Source organism: Phyllobates terribilis, unplaced genomic scaffold (genome assembly GCF_046119375.1).
Source record: "Phyllobates terribilis strain yellow unplaced genomic scaffold, ASM4611937v1 Scaffold_42__1_contigs__length_11168841, whole genome shotgun sequence".
In the NCBI taxonomy this organism is placed as follows: Eukaryota; Metazoa; Chordata; class Amphibia; order Anura; family Dendrobatidae; genus Phyllobates; species Phyllobates terribilis.
Genome location: NW_027362802.1, coordinates 4,367,379 through 4,379,892, shown reverse-complemented (window position 1 = coordinate 4,379,892; position 12,514 = coordinate 4,367,379).

Sequence of the window (12,514 nt, the reverse complement as noted above, 5' to 3'; positions counted from 1 at the left end):
CCTTGTAAATGGATTTAAAGTGTATTCATTCAAATTAGAGGGACAATTTAAATTAAAAAGCTTAGAGCTGCCTCCACCACAGGGGGGCTCTCTCGACCCACCAGCGGACAGGCACCAGTATTGGGAGAGGGGGGCTGGCCGTCAGGGTTCACCGCGGCTCTGGCACAAACCCGGCGACACGGAGGTGGCACGGGCAGGAGCGGACTGGCCGTGTCGGCTTCTCACTTTTTGGATTCTAGAAGGGCATGACATGCCTATATCTGTGTCTCCCCCTCCTTTTACTCCTCCACCTCTTTTCTTTTCGCATGACTATATGTACTTTTCACTTTTCCATGTGTTAGTTGTGTCTTCTGAGCAGTTTGTCAGCTTTTGGACACCTTTGAAGGTGTTTTCTATGTGTTTCTATGTGTTTTTGTTTGCCTGCCATTGGTTTTAACGGTGTTCGAAGGTGTTCGACGAACAGTTCGACGAACAATTCGGCGAACACACGGGTGTTCGACGAACCGAACCGAACTCGAACACTACGGGGGTGGCTCAACACTACTCATGTAACCTAGTCCTGAAAAGGACTCCAATTACAATTAGTCTTTACTCCCACAACCTATCTATTTAAGAGCACAGACCTCCCTGATAAAAGTCGTAGGAAATGCTGTAACCTAGTCCTTAAAAGGACTGCAATCACAACTATTCCCTACTCCCAAGCTATCTGTATATTTGTGCGAAAATTGGCTTGAAATTAACAAGGTATAGCGCACACAGCAACAGCGGTGCCGTCTAACACGCAGCTGCAGCAGTGAGAAAATGGTGGCGACGGGGAAAATGGCTTGGTCTTATAGGGCAAGGACATGTGACATACACTGCCAATAACACATGCCCTTGCTTGTGTGAAAAAAAGCACTTCGCTCCGTGTGTGCGCTGCTGATAGGCTGACAGATTGCACCTCCCCACTGCAAATGCGGGAAAGAGAAAAAAAAATGGAGATCTTCATTGTTCCTGCAGAGATCCATCCCCTGCCCCTCCCCCCACCCCGCTGTACACTCAAACTGCGTATTAACATTCATTTTCATCATTACTGAGAAAAAATCCAGTTATGATTTTGGTGCACGAACAGTTATCGAACATAACCTCGAACAGCCGAATTTTTCTCAAATTGTTCGTGTTCGCCGAACGGCTCGAACACCGCCCAAAACAGCTCGAATTTGAGATTGGCGAACAGTTCGAGTAGAACAACGCTCATCTCTAATAGTGACCACTTGGAACCCCCAGGTGCTTCACAAATTGATTCGTAAAAATGAAAAAGTGGAAAAAAATTTTTTTTTTCATTTTTACGAATCAATTTGTAAAGCACCTGGGGGTTCCAAGTGCTCACTATGCATCTAGATAGGTGCCTTGGGGGGTCTAGTTTCCAAAATGGGGTCACTTGTGGGGGAGCTCCAATGTTTAGGCACACAGGGGCTCTCCAAATGCAACATGGCGTCCGCTAATTGTTCAAGCAAATTTTACAATCAAAAAGTCAAATGGCGCTCCTTCCCTTCCGAGCCCTGCCGTGCACCCAAACAGTGGTTTTTCCCCACATATGGGGTATCTGCGTGCCCAGAGGAAATTGCACAACAAATTTTGGGGTCCATTTTTTCTTGTTACCCCTGTGAAAATAAAAAAAATTGGGTCAAAAGTAACATTTTTGTGAAAAAAAGTTAAATGTTGATTTTTTTCTTTCACATTCAAAAAATTCCTGTGAAGCAACTGAAGGGTTAATAAAGTTCTTGAATGTGGTTTTAAGCACCTTGAGGTGTGCAGTTTTTAGAATGGTGTCACTTTTGGGTATTTTCTGTCATAAAGACCTCTCAAAGTGACTTCAAATGTGATGTGGTCCCTAAAAAAATGGTTTTGTAAATTTTGTTGGAAAAATTAGAAATCGCTGGTCAACTTTTAACCCTTATAGTTCCCAAACAAAAAAAAATGTTGGTTCCAATATTGTGCTGATGTAACGTACACATGTGGGAAATGCTATTTATTAAGTATTTTGTGTGACATATCTCTCTGATTTAAGGGCATAAAAATTCAAATTTTGAAAATTGCAAAATTTTCAAAATTTTTGCCAAATTTCCATTTTTCTCACAAATAAATGCAAATGATATCGAAGAAATTTTACCAAAATCATGAATTACAATATGTAACGAAAAAACATTCTCAGAATCAGGGGGATCCGTTGAAGCGTTCCAGAGTAATTACCTCATAAAGTGACAGTGGTCAGAATTGTAAAAATTGGCCTGGTCATTAACGTGCAAACCACCCTCGGGGGTTAAGGGGTTAAACAGATATATTTGTGTCTGAACAATCAGCGAGATACTATTACTGCTTTTTTTATGGAAAAATGGCCAAAAGCTGTATAATACAGAGATTTGAACCGTGGAACTGCAAAACCAAAGTTCTATTTATCTGGCCTACACCAGACTCTTTTAAATTGATATATTGCTGTCTGAACAGTCACAGACACACTCAATTTTTTTTGCAGTGGAAAAAATACCAAAAGGTTAATAACACATGTATTTGTACAGTCTGACTGAGGGAAAAAAATACAGGATTTAGATAAAAAAAAAAGGATTTTTTCTGGCCCATGAGACCGGGGGATAAGTCTAGCAATTTGACCAACAGGAGCACGCAGGACTGTAATGCAGCATTTGCTGGTATAACCACTATATTTCCTATACAGCCTGCCTGATATCTGGGATGGATAATAGTAAAGAGAAGGACAGTTTGTTTGATTTGGCAGGCTTTAGAGACCCTACACTAACTATTTTGCAGTATAAATCTCTACCTAGCTCTGCAGCACTCTCCCTACACTGTCTGATTCGGAGCCACTGTGTTCAAGATGGCGGAGCTCGGATTTAAATACTCGAGGTGACGCTGTGCGGCCATCCAATCACTGTAATGCCCACAAACAACATGGCTGCGGCATTACAGAGACTGGCTGGCAATCCCTGCATGTTCATTGGCTCTGTAAAGAGTGCAAAACGTGCAGGGCGGAGACCCGAGCTCCCGTCCGAGTAACCCGGAAATGCTCGGTGCTCGCCGAACATCCCGAGTAGTGAGATGCTCGGGCGAGTACCGAGCAGTGTCGAGCATGCTCGCTCAACACTAATAAGCATATATCTATCCTCCTTAGGGAGCTGTGTCATTGATTTACACAGATTGTGCTTGCTTTTAATTGACAGGAATTGGTGTGTTTTAAAGAGTATAAATAAAAATATTGTTTTAGAGGATTTACATGTTTACGTCACTAGTTGATCTCCACTAAACTCTATAGACAACAAGGGGAAATTGCTTAGCTTTAGATTACTCCAAATGTCCACAAGGCACCAAGCTCCAGAGAGGACAAAGTACTGCTCTTGCTAAGCCTCATAAGTAGAAATGAATATAGCAGGCCCTTCCATCTCAGACACACCAGGTATTTATACACCCAGGCCAGAAAGCTAATTAACCAGAGGGATGTAGCCACTGGATCCTAAAGATAGCCTCTCATCAAGAAGATGTCTGTAAAGATGTCTGTAATGCGAAAAGAAGAGATCTCCTGCCACCAACTGCAGGGCGAATGGCTGTAACTTCTGACATACCCTTGATAGTACCCCCAAGACACTCAGAAACTCCAGACACTCAGAACCAGGTTTCTCAGGAAAAAAGGTGTGGAATGAGCGAACCAATCTGGGAGCGTTCACCTCTGACTCTGAAACCCACATCCTCTCCTCTGGACCATAGCCTTTCCAGTGCACCAAGTATTGTAGAGAACAACGTTGGAGACGAGAATCTACAATCCTCGAAATCTGGAACTCCAGATTACCATCAACCATTACTGGGGGCGGTGGTAGAGGTGCGGCTCAAGAGGTTCCACATACCTTTTGAGTAAGGACCTGTGGAACACGTTGTGGACCTTAAGGGCCTGAGGAAGTTCAAGACGAAACGCTGCTGGGTTAATGATGGCGGTTATTTTATAGGGACCAATAAACCTAGATCCCAGCTTCCAATCTTATATTCCTGGTAGGCAACCACAAAAAGTCATTCACATTCAGGTCCGGACCTGGCAAGCATTTTCTGTCAGCCAAACATTTATACCTGTCTCCCATGATCTTTAAATTACTCAGCACACCCTGCCTTACCGAGGAGAGCAAAGAAGCAAACTGTTCCTCCTCAGGAACTCCTGAAGCTCCTCCTCCACTAAAAGGTACCAAACTATGGGTGATAACTGTCTGTACCTTAGAACGGTGACCTGCCAGTGGATTCTTGCCAATGATTATTAATGGCAAATTCTGCCTGCGGTAAGTAGGATGCCCAATCCTCCTGAGTTTCGGAGATGAAACACCTAAGGTACAGTACAGACCAAAATTTTGGACACACCTTCTCATTTAAACATTTTTCTGTATTTTCATATTTATGAAAATTGTACATTCACACTGAAGGCATCATAACTATGAATTAATACATGTGGAATTATATACTTAGCAAAAAAGTGTGAAACAACTGAAAATATGTCTTATATTCTAGGTTCTTCAAAGTAGCCACCTTTTGCTTTGATGACTGCTTTGCACACTCTTGGCATTCTCTTGATGAGCTTATATATATCATTTAAAAAATAAACACAGCACATACTCACCTCGCTCCCGTACCCCCGACTCTGTGCTCCAGATGGTACCCGGGGCCATTCCCGCTCTGCCTGACGTCATGAGGCAGGGCGGGCCCAGCATCTGCCAGCGATGGAGATAACATGCGGCCACGGCGGCCGGCTAGGAGAAGCTGCGCCGAGATGTGAGTGGGCTTACCCGTTAAATAGACGAGCCCGGCTGCCTGCACTGTGTATGCTGGGTCTGCTCTGCATGACGTCATGCGGCAAGGCGGGCTCAGCATCTTTCAAACCACCTGCGGCCGCGGGCCTGTGGCGGTGACATAAACTCATTGCGAATTATAATGGGGGCAATTCATGAGCCCCCGGAGCCTTGGGCCCCGGGAGGTAGCCCAGATTGCCCTCATTGTAATCCACCTATGGATATGAGAAGGTTTAGAACATTATATTTACCTGTATTTAATGCAGAGGATGGATTAGTATTTTAGTCAATATGATGAATAGGTCAGTCTGGAGCTGAACCTATAGTATGGATAAAGAGGTATTTAGATTGATGGCTACCACCTATATGGATTATGGTAGATATATTTACCTTAATTAATGATGAGGAAGAAGTAATATTGGGTCCAGCCTAATTTGGAAGGTCCCCTAGTAGATTGTGAGGCTGTAAATGATAAGTGAATCGTTATGACCTCAGGGTATATCCTGGAATTGAGTAGTTAGGTCACGTATATACCTGTATTGCCAGAGTCTTGTTTTTATTGGGAGGCAGAAAGGAGGCAGGGTCAATTAGGCTAATGTTAGAAAAGTGGAGATCCTGTAAAAAATGAATTAAGTGGTTATCTGTAGAAGAGAGTGAGGGATGAATGATACTAAATTTAACAGGGAAGGGATGGGTTTAGGTGAGCGGTACCTGTTCAACTGAAGTAGTAAGAGTTGTTCGCTTGTTGTTGGGGTGTTTGCCAGATGTGCCTGGGAGTGGTCCCCTTTTAGGGTTTTTTGTTTCACATCCGGGTGAAGACGTGCCCAAAAGTTGGGGGTAAATCACACCCATAAAAGTCTGATAACACACCTTGCGGCGATATTTAGGAGAGGGGTTACGTGTTATAAATCTGGCATAGGTCTGTGCCTGATTTTAACCAAGAATAGTCCTGGAGTCTTTTTGGTTGAAATAGCCCTAGATGAGGCAGCTTAGTCCTTTGATAGGACCACAAGCGCATATAGCATATGCAGTTGGTGTAAATAGATTGTGGCTGCTTTAATCCAGGAGTCAGCACATGTAATGGTTAACTCACAGTTCAGCTGCATCATCCTGTGTTGGTGGATGTCAACGTGATTTACAGTCCATCTGGAGGAGCGTCCTCTTACGATGCTGGAGAGAGGGGAGGGGCAGGGCACTGGCCAGAGACCTGCTGCTCCAGCCCGCAATCCAGGGGCCGGCGATCGATGGTGGGCAGAGGACCTGCAGGAAGCGCACGGCAGTAGTTCAGGACCTGTGTGATGCAGTGTCATGTGGTTGGTACCAGTATAGAAGCCTAGGGGGATTACAAAGACTGACGCGTTTCAGAAATCTTTGGTTTCCTTCCTCAGAGTTGACCCCTAGGCAGTGATAGGTCCTTTTTATTGGCTTTTTTGGTTTAGAGGTGTTAAAGGAGCAATCAATTGTCATTAAAGACATATAGCTCTATTTCTGAATTTAAGCCTTTAGGTTTTTACGTATCGAGGATGAAGATCCACTTGCTTTCCACACTCGACATTTGCTTCAAATTGTCACCTTTTCGCCATTGTTTTGGTACCTTTTGTATACCTGTAATTTGGATATCACTTCATTGATGATATTATTTTCTTATGGTCCGGCGACAAGACATCCCTTGATTCCTTCTTGAAGGAAATTAATCAGAATGACTTTTTCCTCCAATTTACTTCTACTACAAGTACTCAACTTTTTGAAAAGGCCAAGGCGAAACGGCGTTGTTGGGGTGGTGGCCAGTTAGTTGCAAGCACGAAATAGTAAGTGGAAACTGTATCTGACTATTGATGACTTGATGTAATCCTCTTCCGTATTTTCACTAGTTTCATAGAATCATAGAATCATAGAATGGTTGAGTTGGAAGGGACCTCCTAGGTCATCTGGTTCAACCCCCTGCTCAAAGCAGGATTCACTAAATCATCTCAGACAGATGTCTGTCCAGCCTCTGTTTGAAAACGTCCATTGAAGGAGAACTCACCACCTCTCGTGACAGCTTGTTCCACTCATTGATCACCCTCACTGTCAAAAAGTTTTTTCTAATATCTAATCTGTGTCTCCTCCCATTCAGTTTCATCCCATTGCTTCTAGTCTTTCCTTGTGCAAATGAGAATAAAGATGATCCTTCTACAATGTGACAGCCCTTGAGATATTTGTAGACAGTTATTAAGTCTCCTCTCAGTCTTCTTTTTTGCAAGCTAAACATTTCCAAATCCTGTAACCGTTCCTCATAGGACATGGTTTGCAGACCGTTCACCATTCTGGTCGCTCTTCTCTGAACTTGCTCCAGTTTGTCAATGTCTGTTTTAAAATGTGGTGCCCAAAACTGGACACAGTTTTCCAGATGAGGTCTGACCAAAGAGGAGTAAAGTGCGATAATGACTCCACGTGATCTAGACTATATGCTTCTGTTAATACATCCCAGAATTGTATTTGCCTTTTTTGCTGCTGCATCACACTGTTGACTCATGTTCAGTCTGTAATCTATTAATATACCTAAGTCTTTTTCACATGTGCTTTTGCTTAGCTCTACTTCTCCCATTCTGTATATGCTTTTTTCATTTTTATTGCCCAGATGTAGTACTTTGCATTTTTCCCTGTTAAAAACCATTCTGTTAGTTGCTGCCCACTGCTCCAGTTTATTTAGGTCTTTTTGAAGCCTCTCTCTGTTTTCTCTAGTGTTAGCTATCCCTCCTAGCTTTGTGTCATCAGCAAATTTAATCAGTCTACACTCAATTCCTTCATCTAAATCATTGATAAAGATGTTGAACAATACAGGCCCCAGGACAGAACCCTGTGGTACCCCACTTGAGACATTCATCCAACTGGATGTAATGTCATTTACGACTACTCTTTGAGTCCGATCACTAAGCCAGTTATGAATCCACTTAACAGTTGCCTTGTCCATTCCATACTTGGTCATTTTTTCAATAAGGATGGTGTGAGATACTTTGTCAAATGCTTTGCTGAAGTCAAGATATACTATATCTACAGCATTTCCCAGATCCACCCAGTCAGTGATTCTGTCATAGAAGTTTGATTGTCTTCAGTCTGTTGCCATTATTTATTTATCCATTAGGAAAGTGTAAGCTATTTTTGAATTAGGCACTTGCATTTTCAATCCTATTTAGCATCTATTTATTTATTTTTTCCTTTAATATGTAAGAACACTTAGCACTTTAGACTTTATACTTATACATAATTAAGGAAGAGTGACATAATCTATCGGCTGCACTATCAGTTTACTACACATGATACCTTATGCTTATTTTTAATCAGATGGTTATATATGTATTTCTATAATAAAATGTATTATTTTAAAAATTATTTATGCCTCATTTAATAGAGACATTATGGCTGCTCTATTTGATATTTCAGATTATGTACTTAAACTTCATGGGTGCTGTAAAGATCTGAGGTTGTGGGATGTAAGTAATCACCTAGGCAGGTTAACGATGCAACAATATTTTATTGATCACAATAGTAATAAAGCAATTCCAGGTAAATGGCCAAAATACAGTTCTCTCAGTCCTCAAATTCCCAATCTGGGTTCAGTAGTTCCATTTTTTATTTGGACAGGCACAGAGAATGACCTAAAAAACTTTTTTTCGGATCTCAATACAAGAGTGACCTCCCTAAAATTTACTATCCTGCAAGACTCACACTCAATACATTTTTTGGATACATGGATTACGCTCACTGACACTGGACATTTAATTAGCGATTTATATATAAAACCGACGGATAAAAACAGTTTACTGCTATACTCCAGTTGTCACCCACGACACGTTAAGAGGGCACTGCCCAAGTCGCAACATAATCGTGTAGATCGTATAGTATCAGATGTTGACACCAAAAAAATTAGACACGAAGAAATGAATGTCAGATTTCGACAGAGAGGGTATCCACCCTATATTCTTAACCAATCCACGCAACCCAACACAAAACGGAAGGAGGAATCACGATTGGTTTTCGTGAGCACTTATCATCCCTTTGGTGGATCAATAATTAAATGTATTAAAAAACATTGGCCCTTGTTAGGTCAATCCTATCCTGAGGTATTGGAGTTTAGTGATTCCCCATTACTGTGTCACAGAAGACCTCGGAATATTCGTGACCATTTGATTAAGGCTGATGTAGGGTCCACACATATAGGACCCATTCAACGAACCTTGGCCACACCACGTAGGGGCACTTTCCCTTGCCTGGGATGCTTACAATGTTCAAATGTCACCAAGGGTGATACTTTCACACACCCTCTCTCTGGCAAACGGTTTCCCATAAAAGAATACTTTTCGTGTGACTCCACCTATGTAGTCTACTTGATTAAATGCCCATGCGGTCTCGGATATGTTGGTGAAACTACGCAACATATCCGAGACCGCATTTCACAACACAAGTCTACGATCCGATGCCGACGTACGATGCTTCCTATACCGGCACACTTTTTAGCCATGTCACATGGCATTTCACAGCTAAGGTATCAGGTCATTGACCATATTCCACCACATAGACGGGGAGGCAATCGGATTAAAAAACTCAAGAAACGAGAGCTATACTGGATCCATACCTTACAGACTCTCACCCCTAAGGGATTAAATAGGGAATATGAAGTACAATATGATTAATTGAATTGATCCTTTGCAGTGTCCAATTTTCCTATGGTGATTGTATTTGATTGTTCTATGTGTAATTTGATGCCATTGACTGTTTCCTTCTTTTTTAGGTCCTAAGCTAAAGCACTCTGTCACCTCAGAATCGTATTACATGTACATTTATTGAGGACTCCCTCTTCTGCATATTATAAATTAAATGAAAAATTATTTTCTCTATTGTGATACAGTATAAGTGCCTTATGACCAGATCATTCCCTTTCAGATAGGTATATTCTGTGGTGAACACTTTTAATACATCATTCCTATTCCTCCCATGTAATTCATTAAGTGTCCACTGTGTGTCCTCAGCGCGACTGTTGCACTGCGCATGACAGGAACTTCCCTGCGTCTCACTACTCTTTCTTCTGCGTTCCAGCACTCACACCGGAAGAGGGCACCACGCACGCCACGCATGAACGGACACACATTACCGACACTACCATACACATGGCATTAATTGCCTCACCGGCTATAAGAAGGATGGGGCTTCATCTCTCTCATACTGCACGGCATGTCACCGCTTCACCTGTCTCATACATTCCCCCATCTACCAGGTATGTCATACACAGAATGTGTTTATGTCGCCCTTCCTGTTATTTAGAATGTACCTATTTCGCTCTATTTGACTAGTATGCCTTCTACCTATAGGCACTATAGAATGCCTGCCTCTCCAGATTCCCTTTCTTTCCTTTTTCCCCCATGGAACATCCTTTGTCTATTAATTGATTTTGATGATACTGGGCTTCTGTGACTACACATTATTCCATGTATACCATGAAGCACAGCCCTTTATTAGAGTATGTCTCTTGTTTTATGCCATTTCTTCATTGTTATTGAAGATAGCCCCCTATATATTATGCATGGTGATCGTATTTCTTATCTGCAATTTTTCTTTATTATGTAAATTTAATTAGACCTTGTGTCATATTACATGCAATATATCCCGACCTGTGTACAGACAATGTTGGTTTAATTCCTGATTTATTAAAACATGCATTTTTCATTTATGCTTAGAAAAGGCCCTGATAAAGACCTTTTAGGTCGAAACGTTGGCCGATCTACTTTCTGTGGGGTTCTACCGATACAATAAAATATAATTTTTTGTGCATCTACATTGGAGTGCCGAAGTTTCTTTGATTTTTGCTAGTAATATATTACTTCAGAGCACCCATTTATTTGACAGTGAAGCGATCCCTTACTTCATTGATCAAAATACAGTTCTCTCAGTCCTCAAATTCCCAATCTGGGTTCAGTAGTTCCACTGGCTTTGTATAAGGCCATACTCACTGTCTCCCAACTTTCGGTTGGCCCACAGATTTCGTATCTCCCGCCAGCATAGTCTGTAGCCACAGTACATGATCCTCTATACGGCAGATAAAACAATGAAAGCACAGGTATCCAGTAGCAGCAGTCCTTTTAAGAAAGTATAAATCCAAACGATATAATCCATAATGGTAACATGTTTATCCATTCATTCTTCCAAGTCCACGGTCTCCATCCTCTTCCTTCAAATCTTCCACACCACTCCGACTAAAACATGACTTGCCTTTCTTTCCCTGGGATCAGTCCCCTCCCTGGTCAGAAGTGATCACCCTCCCCCTGAAGCATTTACTGTTAGCTGACAAGCAAGGAAGAGTTTTCTAGAAGCCTTCATCTGAGACTGCCTGTAAGACCCCCTGTGGTGACGGCTCCATGAGATTATTGGCTGTTGAAACAATGGACTCCTGAGATAAAAATGAGATTAGTGGAATGCTGTACATTTTACAAGTGAATCTTACATACTGACAAGTAAGCAGAACTATAGAAAAAATACCAAGTAAATCACTAATAATACACAATAATAATATTGACAAAAATGGTGGTCCGTTGCTGGAAAAGTATCATAGTCTTTAGTAAGTGGGCAGCTTATAGGTGCCAATAACAATAACTAGGACAGTATGCTTAGGTGAAAAAAACACACACCGTTGCAGAGTTGTTGAAAGCTGTATAAGAGAATGTGGTGGCAGCTCAACTTATTGGTTCAGCAGTTTCTCAAAACCTACCTGGAACTGTCAGAGCAGCATGTGTGCCTATTTCAGAAAGTCAGATACAGCTTTCGCCGCCCTGGCAGAGCTTCAGCAGCGTTTGCAGCTTCCAGCTCACCGACCAGAGTGCAATGTGACTATGCGTTGGAAATAAACATTGCAGATGTTTGGAATGATTTTGAGCAACAGAGAGCACTTGCAGAGTACCAGCTGCAACACGTCCATTGTCATTCAGGTCAGCCTCCACACATAAGAGCTGATGAGTGGGCATGGACGTCTCACATCTGTGCCGTCCTTCAAAACTTTGAGGACTCCACCAAGATGGTGTGCGGCAATGATGTCGTAATTAGCATCACCATCCCGCTTATCTGTCTACGGTAATGCTCGCTGCTCACAATTAAAGGGGAGGCATTGCAGGCGGAGTAAGGAACTATACAGGGTGATGCTACTCAGCCCAGCCTCATCTCATCTCATTGCGGAATGGGTGATAATGGGGATGAGGTGGAGGAATTGAACATAGACAGTCGTACTCTTGGCGAGAACAGGAAAGTCTTGGCTATTCGCAGTCTGGCACACAAGGCCGACTTTATGTTCCCCTGCCTTTACCGTGACCATGGCATTTTACGCATTTTGGGCATTACAGAAAATTGTCACGGCGCGAGAGAATTCTTGGAGACAGAGGTGTGAGGTTCTGATTAAGGGATGTCAGTCTTTGATCATTTGCAGAAATGAGGGCACAGGAGGGGTGATACACAGAAATGAGGGATGAGATATAGGGCAGTACAGAACTGTGGACAACTTGGTGGGTGAAAGAGATGAGTTTGTATTGTATTCTGTAGTGATTGTTTATGCTAACCAGTGCAATGACTGGCACAAGGTAGAGGCATCTGTGAAGCGGCTTGATAGAAATACGAACCTGGCTGCTGCATTCAGAAGGGATTGGAGAGGAGTCAGTTTGTTTAGAGGCAGACTG